Raw genomic sequence first — 18,332 nt, forward strand, 5'->3', positions numbered from 1 at the left:
GCTGAAAATGAATTCATCCTTAAGTCTCGGTGAGTACCTTCAGGAGGTGGACCCTGTTTTCACAAAATCTTACCAAGGCGACACTGATATAGATACTGTATTTATAAAGCATATATCATGGACAGAAGTAGGTCAAAAACTAAAAGAGATAGCTGGGTGCACAAGACCCAGGATAAAAAAATGCCCAATCCTGGTAGGTGCACTGGTGCCAGGACTGGAAATAATGACACTGTAGAATCATCAAAATATGGAAACATTCCTACAATGGGGCTAGACCAGGCCCAGGGGGAGGATGGCCCCCCTGTTGTAGAAGGAAGTAGCAGGCCACAAAAATCACAAAAACTGATAGGCCAAAGAAGAACCGTAAAGATGATAGAGTGGATTATTGAGGATAAGAAAGAAATTATGCATTGTTACTATTATGCAAAAAAGCCCAGAATTTCCAGACACAAGATATACAAAATGATTAAGAGAGAAATTAGAGGAAAGAAAAATACTTCCGCAAGAAAAACTGTCAAGAAGCTTCAAATAAAAATGTGTGGTCATTAATACAACAGATTTTTGAAAAACAGTATATAGACCAAGAAACTTTGATCTGTATGGAAAAAGGAGCATCTGACAAAGTGTGAAAATATAAACAACAAAACCTAGATATTTTTTGAAACGCATAAAAAAAGAAATATTGACATGGGAAAGAAAGAGATATTTGATATGGGGCAATATTTATGCAAAGGTGAAAGCCAAATTAATCAACATAAAGAAGGCAGCCCCAAAGATATTCAAAGAGAAATACAGGCAAAGGCATCCAGACATGGAAAATTTCACAATAAAAAAATATCACAAATAGGGAATGTAGAAAAGCAGATTAGTAAAGTAGATGTTAAAAAAATAGAAGTTGAAGTTACGGAGTGCCTGCAAAGTGAAGGATTTGTTGTAGGATGTCTAACACAGGTTACATCACAGCATGATGGAGTGAGTCCCCAAAGTAAGAAGAAACAGGAAGATCAGGAGACATCTGAAAAAGAAATTTGGACATGGGAAAGAAAAAGAGATTTAATATAGTGTAATATATATGCAAATGAGAAAGCAAAACTAATCAATACAAAAAGAGCAGCACCAAAGATATTTGAAGAGAAATACAGGCAAAGGAATCCAGACATGGAAAACTTTACAACACAAAAAATAAGAAAACAAAGAGGAAAAGCAGAAAAGGAGATCAGGAATGGAGAAATTAAAGAAATAGAAACTGCAGTCATGAAGTACCTCCAAAGTGAAGGATTCAGTGTAGAAAATTTAATTCAGAAAGCACCACAACAGGACAGAGCAATGGAACTTCAAATTAAGTAGAAACCAGTGGAATGTGAAGCAATTATTGCGGTGGTGGTGCTGCGGTAGCGTTGTCGCCTCACAGTTGCATGTTGCCCGTTCGATTCTCAGTTAGAGCGTCTTCTGTGGTGACATGCGTGAATGGGCGTTCCTTCGTTGAAGGTTGTGCGTTAAGCCCAGCAAGCCAGCACATAAAAATCTACTGTCAATCATTAGCGGACTGGAGTTCCGCTGTGGCGACCCCTAACCGGGAAAAGCCGAAAGACACAAGTGGAATGTGAAGCAATTGGTCAGGTGTCATATGAAGATATTTTGGAGCCTTCCACGGGAAACGAATATAACACTTGAAGATGGATGGCAAGGGAAGGAACAGGAAACTGTGGAAACTCTGATGCAGTCAATGTTGAGGAGTGATAGGCCACTGATTTCTAATATGACAGAGCAACAGATGGCACAGGTTGAAATTGAAGAGAATGTGCCACAGGAAGATGCAATACAGATTTCTATAGAATGCCCGCAGGAAATGGAAAACAAAAAAATGTGCCCTCAGTTTAGAAGAAAACGAGCTAAGAGAACAGTTGCTTAACTTACTAGAGATAGACATATTAAGATCAGTAAAATAAATAGACCACAGAAGGACAATAAAACCCAAAAAGTCAGAAGTTTGATAAAACGAACACAATAATTAGGACTGTCCATAGAGTTCCATGTGATAAAACAGAAGTAAACAGGATATGTTACTGTGCAGCTAAATTAATAACTGATAAAGTTCTACCACAAGAACACAAGGTAGTGATAGAGAGAAAGGGGAGAAACTGAATACCATCATGGAAGTATCGAACAGAGAAAAATACAAAAGCAACTAAGACAAGAAGTGTCGCTGTTAAAGGAGTATAGAAGAGGGAAAAGTTCAACAAAAATACTTAGAAGATAGACATGATAAAAGCAATGCGCAGCATTAAAACAGATCAGGATCTATCATGAACTATCACAAACAACAAGCTAAAAATCTCAGCACAGGCAGAAAAACTTAGAAGATACGCAGATAAATATAAAGAAAAAGTGCAAAATAAGCAATTTATTGATGACCCAAAAAAGTTTTATAGAGAACTGGGAAACAAGGTAAAAGGAATTGAAAGACCACCAAAAATAGAAGAAAGAGATACATTTTGGAGAAATATTTATGAAGATCCTGTGGAACATAACAAAGATGCTAAATGGATAGAAGAAGTTAAAGAAAAAATAAGAAGTTTAAAGGTACAGGATATGGAATGGCATGAAGTAACAGCCAGAGAGATTGAAACAAGCTAAGAAAAAGCCTCAAATTGGAAAACCCCAGGCCCAGATACAGTACTTAACTTCTGGTTAAAAGTATTAACCTCTTTGCATGAAGATTTAGCCATGAGTAAGAACTATTTATATGCACACCCCCAAACTGACACCAGTCTGTCTAACAACAGGAAAAACAATGCTCCTACTTAAAAGTGAACCTGCAAGCTACCCTAAAAGTTATAGACCAATAACTTGTCTTCCAACGACGTATAAACTATACACTGGAATTGATAGGGACAGAGTCTATAGTCATTTAGAAGAAAACTCAATTCTGGCAATAGAACAAAAGGGCAATAAAAGAAAGTCATATGGAACAAAGGATCATTTGCTGTTAAATAAAGTCATGGTGGAGAACTGTAAAAAGGGGAAAAATTTAAGTATGGCATTGGTTGACTACAAAAAAGCATTTGACAGTATCTCGCATTCATGGATATAAGAGTACTTAAAAATGTATAAGATACACCCTACATTGATCGACTACATTACAGTGACCATGAAATAGCCGCAGACCACTTTGCAATTAAGCCATGATAAAGGACACATTATTATTCCAGGGATAAAAAATTAAAGGGGGATATTCCAGGGTGACTCTCTGTCACCTTTGCTATTCTGCTTTGCCCTTAACCCATTAAGCTGTTTACTTAACAAGCTTAGGCCATGGCTATAATTTGGCTCCTAGAAAACAACAAAGTGTAAAGACTTCTCATCTTCTCTTTGTTGACGATTTGAAACTGTATAGCTCATCAGGTAGAAACTGAAACTACAACTGCAAGTTGCCAAGACTTTTTCAGATGATATAAGAAAGTCATTTGGTCTTGGTAAATGTGCAAAAACAACCTTTAAACCAGGAAAACTGCAGCACCAAGAAAACATCAGTTTGGGACAAGAATGTGATATAAAGAACTTGAAAAGACAGAGTGCATAAATATTTGGGAATCGGTGAAGGGCCAACAATAAAACATGAACAAATGTGAATAAAACTTAGTAAGGAGTACTTTAGAAGACTTAAATTAATCCTGAAAACAGAGTTGACATCTAAGAACAAAATCCAGACTATAAACCAATTTCATTTTCGTGTCCTAACTTACAGCTTTGGAGTGACTGACTGGCCCCAAAACGTGTTGGCTAGATTAGATAGGAAAACAAGAAGGATGCTTCATGCTCACCAAATGAATTATAAAAATCAGTCTACACCAATATTATATATTCCCCGTTCTGAAGGAGGGATGCGCCTCCTTGAAATTCATTACATGTATAAATCTGTAATCATGGGACTTCACACATATCTGCTGACTTCACAAGACCCAAATGTAGTGAAAGTTTTGAAACGCAAGGAGAATAAATCTACGATGACTTCCCTGCTTAAGCTAGCAGAAGCATATCGGCATCAAGCAGGAATGGAAATCAACACAACTGGATAAAAAACAGGCAGCAATTGAATGGGCCAAAAAACAAAAGAAAGAATATAAGCTGAAGGACCAGATGAGAAGGCAAGAAATGTGGAAAATGCATAAATATAGCTGCAAGTATAGAAAACCTCTGGAAGAACCTCATGTTGATCAGGAACGAATGCAGGAATGGTTAAGGAGAGGCAAATTCAAACCAGGAGATGAAAGGGTAATATTGGTGGCACAAGATAGTAGACTTCGTCCACGTTTGTTTACAAAGTCCATTGAACATGTGGGAGAAACAGACAAATGTAGGTTTTATAAAACAGAATTGGAAACAGTTGCACACCTCGTTGCTGGTTGTGGCATACTAATGGCAGAAGGACTATATACTGAAAGGCATAATAATGTGGGGAGACTGTTGCACTGGGGATTGTGCAAACATTATTGTATTTAAGTGGCTGAAAAACACTGGAAACATGAGCCACAAAGCATCATAGAAAATGATGAAGTTTACATCACATGGGATCTTCCATTATTAACAGTTCAAAAGACAGATGTTAGAAAACCAGATATAGTGGTCCATGAAAAGAAGATAAAAGCACCATTGATCATTGAAATCACCACACCCAGTGACTACAGTGTCCTGCGTACAGAGAGACACAAAGTCATAAAATAGCAGGATTTGCAAGCAGAAATGAGAGCAATGTGGAAGAAAGATACCCAGATAGTTCTAATAGTAGTAGGAGCAATGGATCTTATAAAAAAGAGTCTACAATCCTATTTAGATATGCTACCAATACATGTAACTCCATACGAATTGCAGAAGGAGTCATTACTGGGCACATTGCATGTGCTGCGAAGAACACTTTTAGCTGACATCAAAGAGTGAAACAATACTAATTTCGTGAATTGTACTTTAACTTAGGAATGGGGTCCATTTCCATCATGGTATTAGAAACCCAAGATTTAGAGAAATTAAAAAGGGATGATTATTTGTCATAAAAACAAATACATGTATATATGCATGTAGCTATGTAGGAATTTCTTCAATAGGATCCACAAGGCTGAAAAGGTAATAATTCAAAAATAGAGCATAACAATAAATATCTGTAAACTGGTAGCATATTCAGATATAAATTTAGACATATGGATTCTGAAACATGCACTGTAAAAAGACACAGACGCTGTAGGAAGAATATAGTGTTAAAAAGGATAACTTTTCTACCAGTGTACAGATGTCAACATATGAAACAATATAAATAATGTGCAAATACAGGCTGCATCTGAAGCAATAAGTGCAGTCATAGACTAACAAACACAACTAATGTATCATACAAATCATGTGAGTACATGAATATCAGTAATTCCATACTTTATACTGAAGGGTACACACACATTGGGCAATGAGGAAAAAATTATCAGTCAGTTTGGTGAGATATATTAGAAAATAAACAGTAATAATAATAATAATAATAGTAATTATAGTTTGCCTCTTCATCAGTAACTGTAGTCATTAAGTCAATTGAAACAAAGAAACAATTAAACAATTCACAATCTGACTATCTGAGTAGCTGAGTAGGGATTCAAGGAATACAAACATTTCTAAGGTAGATGAGATTAACACTACAACAATCCAATGAGTAAGACCTTCTATTTTGAAAAGCAAGATAGCAGGCAACTACTGCTGCTCCCGTACGACAGACATGATAGGACAGGAATGCATATTCCTGGTCATCAGCCTATCCATAAATTATGTACCCATTAAAGATGAGATGGATCAAACTCTGAAAGCCAGTGTGGGGGCTTTGCACTAAGCAGCTCCTGACATAACCGATGCCTGACTCATTGTATACAAATTTGAAGCCTGCAAGAGGTTTCAGAGAAGGGAAGTATTTAAAAATACAGCACAGTGGTGCAGCGGTAGCATTGTAGCCTCACAGCAAGAGGTTCTCTGGTTCAATTCTTGGCTAAGGTGCCTTCTGTCCAGAGTCTGCATGTCCTCCCTGCAGTCGTGTGGATTTCCTCCGGGTGCACCGGTTTCCTCCCATGTTACAAAGACATGTATCTGGAGTGTTTCTCCCTTGGCCTTCTCTGAAAATTGGTTTTGTTCCAAGTCAGGCTTTCCCAGTTAACAAATGTTAAATAAATAAAAAAAATGCTATTTTTTTCTCACAACAGCTGATACCTGTCCTAAAGAATTAGCCATCTATTTAATATGACATTCAGGTCTCACAAATGTGAAGTAAACTACAGTTTATTCCCATCACAGATTATGTCTGAGAAAAGCTGAGGTGACATATATAATCAGTGCATCAGTTTTCTCTGGGTTCAGCTTAAGTCAGTCTTTTGACATCTTTTCAAAGATATGTTTCAAAAAGACAGGTTCACCCCCCCCCCTTTGCTTGGCCCCAGCAGACCATCAGCTACTCAGCTGCATCATTAACCCTTAAGTATCGCAGATTCTATTCTCTGGGGATGGGACCCAAGAGCGACCTTAGGTCAACTGGTGCCCTAGGCAAAAGGGCTCCATGGTGCCCCCCACCACACCACCTGGTGCCCCTATCCTGGTCTATCTACACCAAATAAATACAGAAAAAGTGCCCCTGTTAGAGTGGCGCCCTAGGTGGCCGCCTAGTTGGCCTATGCCTAAGGCCGGCTATGATGGGACCACACCAATGGCAGGATGGGGAAAAGAAGTAGAGTCCACCAACCTGCAGCATCACATATGCCAGCCCTACATGCTATGAATTATTTATGGCATAGTGTAACTGGTGGAGTTAGTGACATCATGTATATCACCACACTCGATATCAGCTACCTCAGGTCTCCTCACAGATGTCATAGTTTTGCTGGCAACCAGTCCTGAGATTATGGAGCATCCCCAGTCCCCATCACTGGGAATACATCTTTATCACAGACAAGAAAGCCCTCCCTTCCTCCCACAGAGAGTGAGTCAACAAAACCACTCTTTCCTACCCCTCCCTCCCCAGCTCCTTCAACACCTGAACAACTAGTCAATCTCAGGTCGTCTGGGTCATAGCTAGGGCTTCATCAGTCTGTGCCATGGAGCCAGTGTAAGTCAAGGTCATTTTGAATTGTGAAGGAGATGTAAGTTAATTTATATATTGCTTACAGAATTCTGGTTCTGTATTATTTTGCCCTTCCTGAATTGGGTCTGTCTTACCTTCATGAAATTCTGTCCTGCTATAAGTCTGCTCATGCCCTCCGCAATTCCACCTGGGTTCTGTTGGAGGTACCAAAGGTCTGGCACAATTTATCTGGTAAATATTTTTTTGCTTTGCTGGTTTTATACTTCCAGAATCTATGACCAGAAAGTTTAAGGATGTCCTCAATGTTCATCATTTTTAAATGTTCCTTTAAGTCATATCTTTTTGGCCATCTGGCACTTAAGGGATGTGATCTTCACTTCTGACATGTTATTGTATACTTTTATCTAATTGTTTTATTGTTTTTTATTCAACTTACTATTATTTTATTTATTTTTTTTAGTTTATTAGTACTTAGGCCATAACCACTTAAAAAATTCAAACCTCAGTTTGAATGTGAACATCATTAGCATATGACTAGCAGAAAATACCTCTCCTCTCTGTGTTGCAGTGTGTCTACTACAAATTAACAATGACAACAAGACTGATCCATGCGATACCCTATACTCAACTGGTTACCCAGTGAATGACACTAATGTGGAGTGTATGATCTAAACAGGAGAGCACAGTTTGTAGGAAACCATAGAATGTCTTAGATGCTTAATCAATACTGCATGGTCTACTGTGTCAAATGCAGCTGATAGATCAAGACAGACCAGAATAGAATGTAATTTTTAATCCATACCCATGAGAAGATCATTTACAAGCCTAATAAGAGCAGTTTCTTTGCTATGCCTTACTTTAAAGACTAACTGGCAAAGACTGAAGAGGTGGTGAGATGTTAAAAATACATCTGCAAAAACAGTACTTTCTCAATAACTTTACTGATAAATGGGAGATTAGAAATGGGCGATACATTTGGATGAGGTCTGGGTCCAGAAGCGTTTTTGAGAATATGCCTTTTATTCTTAAAAAACCTGGATAATCTGAAAAATGACTGGTCATGGACAATCAAGGCAAGAAATTGTTATGTTTAGTTATATCAGGATCAAGCTCACAGGTGATAATAAAGAGACCATTTGTATGACCTCATCAAAGCTGAGAGAAAAACTCATTTCAGCTAAAAGCTAAAAATTCATATGTAACCTCCTGAAGGTGTATTAAGTCTGTATTATTTGAGAAAACACATACTAATCTTGGTAATCTTGTCAGCAAGAACAAAGATAGTCTCCTTATAGTGGGATTTCGAAAAGGTTATATGTGCTTTGAAGCAATCAAGGCTACAAAGGCTGTTAAAAACTTTCAATAACTCAGTGGACTGGTTTAAGACCTGGTAGATTTCATTAGCTAAATATGCTTTTTCTTATGTAATATTTCAGTCTAATATACTAACGGCATCAGGGTTAAGTTTGTTTTTCGGAAGGTTAATCCTTCTTTAGCAAATCACAAATAAATGTTCTAATTGACACATAGCAAGAACCTTATGATCATAATCTGGTTCTGAATGAGTGATAGACCTAGAATGTGCACATATTACAGTAAAAGCATCCAAAGTACCCATAACAGGAAATCATGACTGAGTTTCACTTCATAATCAACATATGTATTGGAGACTTGGATGTTAAGAACATATAAGTAGCTATGATCAGAAAAAATGTGATCAGGATTCTTTGTAGTACATGGATTCTGACCATCTACAATGTAGTACTAGTCACAGAGAAAAAACTCTAGGAGTGCAAAGAGTTTTGCAGCTTTGAAAGTGGTAAAACACCTAGAACTGCCACACACACACACACACACACACACACACACACACACACACACACACACACACACACACACACACACAGTAGCCAGAAGTGAAGTACACCTCTCTAAGAGCTTAAAAGCTGTTAGATACTTCATTGTGCCACACATGTGTTGATTTTTGTGGCAGTGTGAAACAGATCGCAGCTTTTAATGCTGTTAAAGTGCGTCTGACTTTGTTCTGAGGTGGCTGCCATGTATGCTGCCGTGGAAGACCTGATATAACAGCTTTAAAAGGTGCATAACAAAAGTTGTTAATGCACCTTTGAAAGCTATTATGATCATGTCCTATAGCAAAACATGTATAATGTGCTTAGCTTATCACCAATTTTAGAGCATGGTCCATATACTGAAAGTGCTATAGCCTTATTATAAACCATAACTAGTGCATTTTTGTATTCAACAGTAAGTGTATTCATTATGTCATCCACTAATATTTTTTAAAACACCTATGGTAATGTTTCTGAGGTTTTTGCAATGAAATAAATTAGTGCTTAGGGTTGTAGGAGGTAAAACTCCAACCCTAAAGTAGACCTGGTTTCAAAAACCAAGCTAGGACACAGAGCAAAGGAATGAAACCAATAATGTGTTCAGAATTAACAAATTCTGAAAAGTTAATGCCTTCAAAAACTCCGTGTAGTTCTATGGCTAGGTTGCAAGATGTATTATCAACCCAATAATTAAGATCACCCAGTAAAAGCCATCTGAGGGACTGGGGCAGAGATTCAAACAGGAAATTAATAAGCTCCTGCAGAAATGTTCCCAAATTGTCAGAAGGTCAACACATAAGGAGTAACCTTGAATAAACTTTTTCAGTAAGGGCATATGCAAAAGTCTTAATGTAGTCAGAATAACAGATATTTTGAAACAAACATCAATACTACCACCAGCACCCATACCCAGGTCTAAGTAAAACCCTGACACCATCTAGAACTGCAAAAGCCAGATAAGGTTTAGAGTTCTCATTCATTAATATTTCCGTGATGAATGTCATGCCAATAGATTGAACTACGTCTAATATAATACATTTTTTGTTTTAAATCTATCTGGCATTGCAGAGCACAGCCTGAATTGTTCATAGATCGTTATTAGGTATGCAGTCCAGGACATCATTGAGAAGCTTAAATAAATTTACCAATTACCTCAGAGCAGTGTTTGGTTAAGTGATTTCAGAAGGAAGCAGTAGGCAAATGGAGGCTGAAGGAATCAAAGTCTGGATAACAGTTAGCTTATTAGCAGATCATAGCCTTAATCGTCTTCACTAACTACCAGACTGAAGTAGACAGAAAAATGTCAGGCATCGTAACAAAAAGACGCCCCAGCTTAAAGACCTCCTACAGCTCAAACACATACATACGTGTGTAGTAACACAGATTGCGCTTCTATGCAATGAAAACACCTCATGTGCTACCTAGTTTATCATCTATCAAGTATTCAGATCTACAGGGGATTGTCAACCTTTGTCAGAGAGCTCCTCTCATCAAGAGAGATTCCTTGTGACCCTAATTTTGAAATTTTGGAAATCTAAATCACCATAACAAAATCAACTACCAATTCATAGCCAGCTATACATCACCCTCCATGTCCCCCACTGACCATGATACTGACCCTAAAGCTATAACCAATATCACTATGAACCTCAATACATTTATTCTAGGTGGCTTTAATGGGTCTATATCATCACATTGAATGGTGATAAGTTAGAACGCCCTTTGTTCGAACCGAAAAGTCCGAAAGCCCTAAACCGTGAAGTTACGGAACATTGATTTTTTTCCCAGGGAAAAAAATTGGTGGGCTGTCTTCGGGGCGTTGCTATTTCCTCCACTGTAGTGTGATCTCTGAGTTGGTATATTTAAGTAGGGAGTGTGTGGGGGCACAGCCCCCCACGTTGGTGGGGTGTCCGGGGCTAAGCCCCCCACTTCAGTTTGTTTTAAAGTTGTGATTTTTTTTTTCACGGAGCAGCAATTTTTTTCCCTGGAAAAAAAAATTGCTGCTCCGTGAGTTCGTGGTTTAGAGCTTTCAGACACTTAGGTTTGAACAAAGAGCGTTTGAACTTATCACCATTCAATGTGGTGATATAGACCAGACTTTAATACTCTGATTAATGTGTTACTAGAAAAGGAAATGACCCAAAGTGAAAGCAGAAACCCAAAGGCAGTTCCACATCAGAAAGCTTAAAGAACAAAAGCGACTACAATTTATGACCCAAGAAAATTCAGGGTGGTTAAATTAGCTTAGTAGTGACTTCATTTTAATGCAGGAAAAAGTACACAGCCACATACCAGGCTGAGACACCTAGTGAGCGAGTACAACAGGAAGAGGGCAAGCATCCACAATCTCCATATTAAAAAGGGACAATGGGACAATCATATTTGATAATTCAAGGTAGAAAGGCAACACTAATAACAGAAACCAAAACCTTAACCACTAGTTAAAATTTCCATTTCTTAAAAATCCAGTAGCTTTTCCTGGAGTAAGAAAGGAATAAGGCATTCATTATATTACCAAAAATAAACTTGACTCAAGCTGACTTATAAACTACTCATGTTCGAAAATAATGAGCAAGTAAGCAGTAGCAGAATATTCAGATTAATTTATTATAAATAAGCATATAACATCATTGCACATTTTTATACTAAGCAAGACTTCATCAGATTACTACCATGCACTAATGCTGTAGTTTACAGTATATACCCTTTCTTTGACCATATCATTGACTCATAAAATATATCAATTAGAGCCTTAAAGTCCTAGCTTTCAAAACAGGCTTTATGCTGATTTGCCACCTGAGTCCAAAGTATTTTCCTGCATCCAAAACAATGGCCAGTAGTTCTGAGTTACATTTCTCTGTTAGTGACTTACCCTTACGATTAGGATCCGGCTTTCCTGCCTGTTGCATTTGATCAACAGGAAAGCTGATTGACTTTTTAGTCAGATCAACATAATACTGAGCTTGGAAATATGCCCTTTCTATGGTTCATTGGTATGTACAATTATCAGGGAGTATGGGAGTACAGGGGAACTTACCCACATGCAAAAATCTTTGATTTGCCTCAGAGCATGTGCAATTCTGTGTAGTTTTGTTTTTTTTTTTCAATTTTATTTGATCAACATTTTAAAGGCTGATCTACTAACATTTCAATTAGCTTCAGTAAAGCTATATACTCTTTCCTTATGCTATAAACATGTGTTTAGCATAATACAGTGAGCATTTCTGAACCCTGGCCAGTGTCTCTGTCTTTAGATTTGGCATAAATTAGCAATGTTTTGTTTATGAATGCAAGTTTTATAGATGTTTACAAGGCAGAGGCCGTGGATGCAGCCATGGGACCGAGTTATGTCAATGTGTTTGTGGTCATATAGGAGGATCAGAAGCCTGGTAACAGACTGAGACATGTAAAATCTCTATAAAAGTGACCATATATGGTTAAAATAGGGCTCACTGCAAAACCTAAAAATGTTCAATTTGGGTAATACGGGATATATCCTTAGCATGGAAGTATGCTTTGGCTAAGTGCTAATGGGCTGACGTGACCTTGTAGCAAACTGTAAGGGCAAAGACACTTCCAATCAGGGTGCAAGGGTAAAGCCATCACAGAAAACTCTTGTTGAATACAAGGGTTAAATATGTGGGTATATTATGTGTGCTTTAGTGTGAATGTGTGTTTCACTATGCTGCAATACTGCATGCAGTTTTAGTTGTCTTGCTTTGTATTGTAATTACAATGGGTTGCTGATTTTGTATTTGTATGAGATTTTCTCTAATGTTTGTTACCTTTTTTTTTCTTATGCAGGTTCAATGTATTGCTATAAATCCAGAGGGAGCAATATTCTATGCACTGAAACTAATTAACTGAGGGATATATAATATTATATGCATTTTATTGCCAATGACATACTAATGCTGTGGAAATGTCCAGAAGTGTAGCTTAATGAAAGTTATCAGCTTATTAACAAGATAACTAATAATTTTGAATTTTCATTTAATATATAATCAGAATATATTTTAGATGCACAGTTTTTATGGATGCTTCCATAAGCAGTTTGGGAAGATGTGTTTATTTTAAAGCTGCTAAAATTAATTCATATTTACTGCAAATAGCTTCTAGGGCATACAACTTGAGTACATAGTGCTCTGTGCAGGCAGGGTATAAACCGTAACAAGTGTTTGACATTGTTTCTTTTTTTCATAAAATGGAGGAGTGTCTGGGGCAGGGCACTGAATGACTAGGCAAGAGGGAAAGGGGGCATGTTGTGCATCACTAGAAAGAGCAGCCTTTTTTCAATGAATAATGAAAGAGATGGGTGGGGCTCATAGATCTGTATTCAGCCAATCACTACAATGTAGCAATTTGCTTAATACAGTAAAGTGTTTTTTTTTGCTCTTCACTTAAAGAGCTGAGGGGTTGGGGTGATGGTCCATGGTAGAGTCAGGTAAGCTTCTGACAGATACTGTAACAACCCATCATCTATAAGCAACTTCTCAGCTATGAAAAATACAAGAGTTAATGAGACCTTAAACTTGCATGGCTTTATAATCAGCAAAAATTATTTAAAAATTTGTCTTAGATGTATGTATGAGTTGTAGACATTTCTTAACTAAAATATAACAATATATCTTATCATCTTACCATAAAACTTTCTGGAGTTATCTGAAAGGAGACAGTCACATCATCACGTATCTTTTCCAACCTTTCCCACCTCCTTTGAAAAATCCTAACAGACATATCCCTGATAACATAAAAAGTGTAAGTGAGTCAGTGCATCAGCAATGTTATTATTATTATTCTCAATTTCCTGAGCATGAACATCCATTAAAAAAAATTAAACTTCAAAGTAAACATCATCTGTTCCTTAACTTCTCAGCATACCCTACTGAATCTAATGTTTCTGACACTGAGACCATCTATGATCCTTTTATTATCTGACATGAGTACAATCTGCCTGCCTTTTAATGCATGACTCCAAATTTAATTTATTACACACATTGGCAATAACTCAATTACAGTAATGATCCACCTAGGCCCCATCCTACAAGCTATATACTACAACAAAACACCAGCACCTAAAATACACTCCATACTAACAGGTTTAAATGTGTCAGTATAAAAATGCAAATTCATGTGTAAGACCTACCTTTCCTGCCAAATAAGAAACACTATGCTGCTCTAAAAAACTGAACTTCTAAATTTCTTTTCTTGCCATAATCTATTTATGTGACTCAGTACATTACTTCAGTTTTCAGAAAATTCGACAAGACTACACCATCTGACATAAAGTCATTAGCCATACCAGTTCTGTTATGCCCCTGACCATTGTAATTTTTCTTTCCTGTGATCACTATCTCATCCTCATAGCTTTCTCCATCAGAAAGCCATTATACTGTTATATTGCATGAAATTCAATACCCAAAAATCTGAGTAGTATGGTCCTCCACTCACATCTGCTGCTTGCAGGGTCACACTTCTCTGTATTTGATGTTACATTGCTAAGCTTCCTTTCTCCCATCCATGAAGAATGTGGGATGCAAAAATGTTATGAATATAATGTGTCATATGGAAATAAGCACAATTAGAATGAGAACAACTAGAAAAACATCACATTTTATTGTATGGGATAATTTACAAAATTTGTTAAAAAAATTCTAATTTCAATAGCACAGTATTTTAGTTTAATTAATTGATCTGATTGTAGTGGATGTCTTTCTAAATACTTTAGTTGTTTTGTTGAATATTATAATAATACCTATTTTTAATTATTTGTATAAAATTGTTATGATATTTCTCTTATATGTTAAAACAATAAACTTGTTTTGAAAAAAAAAAAAAAGAATGTGGGATGCTGTTCTATGCTGGTTGGAACCAACACCTTAGGCACTAGAGCATTAAACACCACAGTGTACCTTAGACAGCTGAATCATTGTTTACCTATGCATACCTTAGACAGCTGAATCATTGTTTACCTATGCATATTATTTGCATCTTCTTGTTCTTGTCTGTATTGCTGTCTTTAATGGATAACTAGTACTGATGTGGTGGGGGGGTTGAATCACACCACTGCTAATCTGAATGCCACATGAGTATATAAAGAACAGTGGTTACAGTGTGTGCATCCACTGCACTGTCCCAAATAGGTCTGATGGTTATCAGCGGGATTATTTCTTGGGTCAAATCACTGGTATCCAACAGTTAAATTAAAGTAAAGTGTACCCAAATCTGATTTAATAACTAATTCATCAAATGCAACCTGGCCCCAAGAACATAAAGGAAATGTCCACTGCTGTCCTGAGTATGAGGTTCTACCATCCATATCAAGACAATGAACATTTATAGAGTTCATAGGTTCATAGGTTCATAGGTTGATACTAGGCTGTCTGCCCTAGGGCATTTATAAGCCTAGCCAGAGTGTGTTTGGCTTTCGCCACCCTTTTAGATTAGTTGACTGTGCCTCTGTATAGTAGGTCACAGAAGATAGCCCTTTTGAGTTTAGTTTACTGTGCCTCTGTCTAGTAGGGACACAGAAGAGATCCCAGGGGTAAACCTATGATCTGCCATCCACTCGTCAAGATTTCTCTTGAAGAGGGTCATTGAGGGACTCTGCCTAACATGGATTGGGATTTTGTTCCAGAGTGAGGGGAGCCTCTGGGATATGAATCTGTCCCTCCAGCATATCCTATTTATTTCTGTGCTGAGGTTTAAGTCCCTGGAGCTCTAAGGGATTTGGATTTCCTGAGGTGGAGCATGTCCATTAATTCTGGGTTGGACATGGCTTTATATGTCAAGCACAGATCGCCTCTGAGTAGGCAGTAAGCAACTGAGTAGAGCTGGAGTTTCTTTAGCCTAACTGCATAGGGCATCTGTTTGAGTCCCTTGATCCTCTTGGTGAGGTACTTCTGGGGTCTTTCCAGTTGCTGCAGGTGTCGGGTAAGGTACATCCCAAATGGGGCATTGTATTCAATTATGGGCCTGATGAGTGATGATTAGAGGGGCACAATGACCTCTCTTGATCTAGATGTGAGCCCTTTTGTGATAAGGTGGGCTATATAGAAGGTCTTTCTAACCACTTTGGCAATGTGATTGTCAAAGGAGAGATTGCTATCTACTTGGGTCCCCAAATCCCTAATTACTTCTTCTGTACTTAATGGATTACCACCTATTTGGTAATTTGTGGGCACTTCATTTTGCCCAAAGGGGATGACTATGCACTTTTTGGCATTTAGCTTTAGGCCATGGCTCTGGCACCAGTTATCCATCTCTGTGAGACCCTTTTGGAGGATGCTTCTGTCAGTCAGCGAGTCAATTATGGCACCCAGTTTGCAGTCATCTGCGAACTTGGTCAGCTATAGTCCTCCCATGTTAGCCTGTACCTCAGAGAAATATATACCGAGCAAGAGAGGTCCCAGGACTGAGCCTTGTGGGACACCACTTGTAACTGGTTTAGAGTCTGACATGGCACCTGCAATTCTGACCATGTGGGTTCTATCCCTGAGCCAGTTTGCAACCCATCTTCTGACATAGGGGTTGATATTTAAACTGGTGAGCTTATTTATGATGCTCGAGTGGGGTATTGTGTCGAAGGCTTTTGCGAGATCCAGGTAGGCTGTGTGGACTACCTACCCTTCATCTATGGCCTTGGTGACTGTTTCAAAGAATCGACCAGGTTCAAGAGGCAAGATCTGCCCTTAACAAAGCCGAATTGGGTAGGATCCAGTGTTTGGAGGTTCCCAATGTCTTTGTTTATGAGTTTCATGATGATACGCTCCATAGCTTTGCAGACCAAGCTAGTCAGGCTTATAGGGTGATAGTTTCTGGGGTCCGTTGTGGCACCACCTTTGTGGAGTGGAACCACTGTTGCTGTACATCATTCCTTGGGTACATATCCTGTAGTAAGGCTGAGACTGAACAGTGACTTTATGTGAGGGTTCAGTTCTTCTTGGAGTTCATGTAAGACGCAGCCCGGGACACCATCCGTTCCCATTGATGCTGTGTTTTTTGCTTTGGAGAGGGCAGCTCTCAACTGTGCATCTGTGATGTCAGGGGGGCTACACTCTGTTGGGATAGACATTTGCTCTTTTGGGGTGGAAGGGGGGGAGAAGTTTGCACTGAACCTGTCTGCCAGGATGTTGGCAATGTCTGTGGGTTCAGTGCATTTTTTGTCATCTTGAACTAACTCAGAGCATATCTGGGAGTTGCCACCCAGGTTCCTGACATAACTAAAGAAGGCCTTGTGATTATCTTTAGCATCTTGTGCAATTTTTCTTTAGAAGCTGGCCTAAGATGATTTTATGAGGGATCGTAGTTTCTTGCTAGTACTGATCAGAAATGCCTTCCTTTTTTGGAATTTTGCTCTATCATGTAGTAGCTTCCTCCTTCTATTGTATAGCTTATTTATGGCTGGGGTCCACCAGACAGGCCTCCTACCTTTGGAGGAATGAGTCTTGGTTTTATATGGGATAGCATGATCCATGCATTCCTGTAGGTGTCCATAGAAAGTGTTTGTAAAGGATTCTGCAGTTTGGGCCATATTTTCCACTAGCCCGGGGGCTTTGAAGGATTCCACCTCGGTTTTGAGAAGTGTGAAGTTTGCTTTTGAGAAGTTCTTCACCATGGTTTCCTTGGCTGGGGGTGGGGACAGGATATAAATGTCCAGTGAGATTAATTTATGGTCAGATCTTACCAATGAGGGGTATACCTCTGGAATGGAACATAGAGTCTCCATGTTGGTGATGATCAGGTCCAATATGTTTTCCCCTCTTGTGGGAGTGGTGACCAGTTGTTCCATAGCATTTGAGTTTATAAATTCTAGGAACCATTGGGTGAGGGTGTTGGGGCTTGAGTAGTGCTCCCAGTCTATGTTTGGGTAGTTGAAGTCACCCAATATAATGGTGTTTGGAGAGACCTTCATATTCTCCAGTGTTCTCAGGAAAGCCGAGTGGGGTTCCTGAGTTTGGGAGGGTGGTCTGTAGCAGGCTACAAACTGAAAGGCAGTTTTGCCCACTGTTAGTTGCACATGGATGGTCTCCGATGCTTCATGCAGTGCCACTAACCTGGAGGTGTGGGTATCTTTGATGAATATGGATACTCCCCCTCCTTTTGTGGTTCGGTCCAGGTTTTGGGGCCGAAAAGCATGGTATGAGGTATAACCTGGTAGTGCTGGGGTGCTCTCAGGAGCCTTGAACCAGGTTTCTGTTACTGCACAGATATCGATATTCTCCATACTGAGGAGAGCCACGAGTGCGTGCATCTTGAGGTTTAGACTTCTGGCATTGAGCAGCATTACCCTTAGTTTCTTTGTCTTTGTGTTGTCTATGGAGGTGGGTTTGTCTTTTGAGCCTTGCCTAAAAAAGGCACTATGGGGGTGGCAAGAGCCT

This window comes from Protopterus annectens, chromosome 12.part0 (genome assembly GCF_019279795.1).
Source record: "Protopterus annectens isolate FY-2018-M chromosome 12.part0, PAN1.0, whole genome shotgun sequence".
Classification (NCBI taxonomy): Eukaryota; Metazoa; Chordata; order Ceratodontiformes; family Protopteridae; genus Protopterus; species Protopterus annectens.